This window comes from Anneissia japonica, unplaced genomic scaffold, assembly GCF_011630105.1.
Source record: "Anneissia japonica isolate Jap-2015-1 unplaced genomic scaffold, ASM1163010v1 scaffold8683_len17768_cov104, whole genome shotgun sequence".
In the NCBI taxonomy this organism is placed as follows: domain Eukaryota; kingdom Metazoa; phylum Echinodermata; class Crinoidea; order Comatulida; family Comatulidae; genus Anneissia; species Anneissia japonica.
Genome location: NW_022739499.1, coordinates 12,052 through 15,497, shown reverse-complemented (window position 1 = coordinate 15,497; position 3,446 = coordinate 12,052). Strand labels below are relative to the sequence as shown.

The 3,446-nt window shown below is 33.4% G+C and overlaps 2 long non-coding RNA genes across 3 annotated transcripts in view; one reads left to right on the top strand and one right to left on the bottom strand.

The window, feature by feature from the left end:
* The first annotated feature begins 26 nt into the window (after window positions 1-26).
* On the top strand, window positions 27-1,756 carry LOC117117924. Its single transcript, XR_004446967.1, has 2 exons — window positions 27-695; window positions 871-1,756. It is a non-coding gene; the product is annotated as an uncharacterized LOC117117924 (long non-coding RNA).
* Window positions 1,757-2,322: 566 nt separating this feature from the next.
* Window positions 2,323-3,446, bottom strand: part of LOC117117923 — a 2,867-nt gene continuing 1,743 nt past the window's right edge. Inside the window, exons 2-3 of one of the 2 annotated variants that reach the window (XR_004446966.1) lie at window positions 3,052-3,218; window positions 2,323-2,625 (exon numbers count right to left, since the gene is read on the bottom strand). This is a non-coding gene — a long non-coding RNA (uncharacterized LOC117117923). Of the gene's footprint in view, window positions 2,626-3,051; window positions 3,301-3,446 lie in introns of those variants that run through there. The other variant, XR_004446965.1, reaches the window with a different exon arrangement.

Here is a 3,446-nt window from a genome sequence, read left to right as displayed (position 1 = left end):
GGCCTAGCCTAGTCTAGTTAGGGTGGGGGTGGTGGCTAGCCCTCGGCGGCCCTACCCTACGTAGGCCTAGCAATTTTGCGCCAAAGATTGCTATGAAGATGATGCACAAAATCGTACCTTACTAATCTAGGCCTGTACTACTTCTTAGGCCTAGCAGCAGCAGTTCTGGGGTCTACTATCTACACTACTAGGCCTAAATCTTATGCATTCGCCGTAAATGCTAATCACATGTTTCAGCTAGTATTTGCTTTGGAACCTACCAAGCACCCTCTTTTACTCCTGGGTGGAGGCAATGACTAACTAGTGTAGAATAATTGTTACACAGTATTTTCGTACTGTATAACATTGTAAATACTTTTTTGAAATAGTCATTTTCTTGAATTTTCCTGAGCACCGACATCTGAAACCTTGCAGTGATGGGCTTGTTAGTCATTTGCAAGATGTAACCACGTAAACGGACATGCAAATAGATTTCTCCAACCATAGACACCAGAAAAAATATGTTGAAATACAAACTACACTAGTGAAGTTATTGAATAGCTCTTACAAGTTACTGTAACTTCGATTTTTTAATTTTATCTCAGAACCTACATAGCAGCTTTGCAAACCAGGGAGGAGATCTTGAGAACTCTTTGTGGTTCTCTCTTGCCAAAAAGACTGGGTAGCTGAAAAAAATCTTGTCAAGTCTACATTCGGTAAGATAACTTTTCAAAAAAATAATTTGTGCTTACCCATTTATATGTTATACTTGTTGAAGTATTTCAATGCATTTATAAGCAATTTCCACCATTTAAGTTAATACAGTATATATCAGCATTTGGGTCAGGCATTTCATGTGTTATAATATGTGAATGTTGTCTATCTTTGCAGAATACACTGCGAACATAATTGAAATGGCTCTGTACAACATGGCAAAAAGTAATATGAAAGAGTTTTTTACACTGCTGAAATAATGTGCGATCCAGGAACAATTGCTGGGAAATTACCGAAACCAGACAAAAATCAGTTCGTGTCCAGTTTACTCAGCCGATTCAACAGAAATTAAATACTGTATAGCCATACAGTAACATGACCATGTTACACTTTTTTTTATAAGAGCCATTCAAATTATGCCCAGGCTCACTGTTATTATTTTTGCTGATTCCAGCATTGCTCTATTTCCATTTACAGAAAATTGTTATTGTACAGCAGTATATTACTGTGCTATAAACGTTATAAGATCGTTATCGTTGAAGTATAAACAGGCCTTTATCCTCAACCTGGGCTTCAATATTTGGAAAAGCTTTTGGTTTGTACCCGATTGTACTTTAAACATTTCTTATGAGGTAGTTCTTGTTATCTTGCATAGTAAAATACCTACTACATGTCTTGTGACATGTTTCCAAACTACATCTTCCACGTTGTATTAACAAATTTTACCCACTTATTAAATGTTTCTATATCTTTTTTGGAAAGAGAACAAAAGATAGTTTCTGGTGACTAAATTGCATTCTGATGTGTTGAATTTGTGTAGAAAAAAATCATGGAAAATAATTTTATATAACCAATTATGTTATTTACTAAGATAATTCATATATAAGGGTTTTTTGAAATGATAATACTGTTAGTGCAATAAACAAGCAATTACCATTAATAATTTTTTAAACAAGTTAAATTGGATAACAATTATATTTATTATTACATGTACTAATCTTTACATTTAATGATAATAAAGCATGCTTTAGCATGAATACTGCAATCATAATCTAACTGTAAATTAGTGGAGTGGGAAGTGTCTTCACTTTGTTTCAGTACTTAGCAAAGGTTGTCCCATTTTGTGAAAAAATAATAAGAGTTCGTCAGTGTTAAATAATATCATGAGAGTCTCTTGTAGCATGAATACTGCAATAGTAATCAAACAAGTATTTCAGTAATCAAATTGTAAATGATTTTAATTGAATTGCAATTATACAGTATATAGTACAGTAGTAATACTACTTACATTTAAAAAAAAAAGACATGCATATTGTTTTTAAGGTTGTTGGACATACTGTATTACTAAAATAAATATGCTATTATGAAGCACACAAAACCTGGTATAGTGTAATGCCTTAATTTTGTTAATAAATAGGTGCCTAGTATCGTCAGGAAAATTGAATCATACAATTTTACATCCTACACTGTATTGTTTGCTCTGTAATTCATAAGCTATTGGAATTATGCTTTACATCTAGTCTATTTTATAAACATAGTGAATGATACGCAGATTGTATAGGCCTATTTATGAACAAAAAACACCTGAATTTCAGGGCATTCTATATTATATAGTTGAATTGCATTGTAATTAACCAAAAATAAATTATTGTTAAAATATACAATTTTAATAGATAAAATTAATTTAACACAGACATAGTAATTCATACTGGCAATACATTAACATAGCTACAGCATGAGGAGCCTCTGGTCAAAGGAGAAGCTAAAATTCACCTGTCTGGGGAGGATATTTAAACTCTGTGTAGTTGGCACTTGGTTCAGGAAATGCCTCGTGTATGGACTTCATTACACGACATCAGCACTCGCCTGTCTTTGCCAAGATAACCACAGCACCAACGTACAAATTGCTGATAGGCTGTATACCTGTAACGCCTGGAAAAAAAAAATTGTGAAGCAATATTTTTTGTGTGTGAGGGGAAGAGAAAACAGGAATTAAAGCATAACTACACCTCATAAATAGTAATCAGATTTAATAAAATATTTTATTGGTCAATTCTACTTGTAAGCAGTGGGGTATTTTGCAAGACTTGCATGTAAGTCCACACACGAAGAAAAAGTAAGGCACCACCCAAAATATTAACTAATGTATGCCTAATAGAACAAAAATATATGTTGATGTTTGCGGTACACCACATAGGCAGTTTTGAAAAGAACTGTTGTAGTTAAGAAACTCTCAACGTTTTGATTGAGTTGCTTCAGTCATCTTCGGGAGAATAATACCTGCAGAAATTGCAACAGGGAAATACTTATATGTTTGAGTAGAGAAGTACAAAAATAATTCATCTATGTATTCTTTACCTTTCGACTCCCCCTTCGGTCACAGGCTCCTGGTATTGTGAAACATACTGCCAATATGCAATTTGTAGTGTTACAGGATTTAAGATGGCTGGTTCAAACCAAGGATGTGTGGTAATGCACCCATTGTGGTATGGCTCTTCATTGTTTTTTTGCGTAACCTTTTCAATCTGTTAAAAAAAGATGGAACATGAATTCATGAAAACTTAAAAAATATTTAATCTGCAATACAACACAGGTAATGTAATACACGCCTTTTCCACAGTGCAGTAGTACTAGTAGTACACTAGACTAACATTGCTTTACAGTATTTACCATATGAGAGTTTCCTGTGTTAAAAACATGATTTATACTACACTTATTGATACTTGTACTTTATAATAAGAGAAATCTCATAT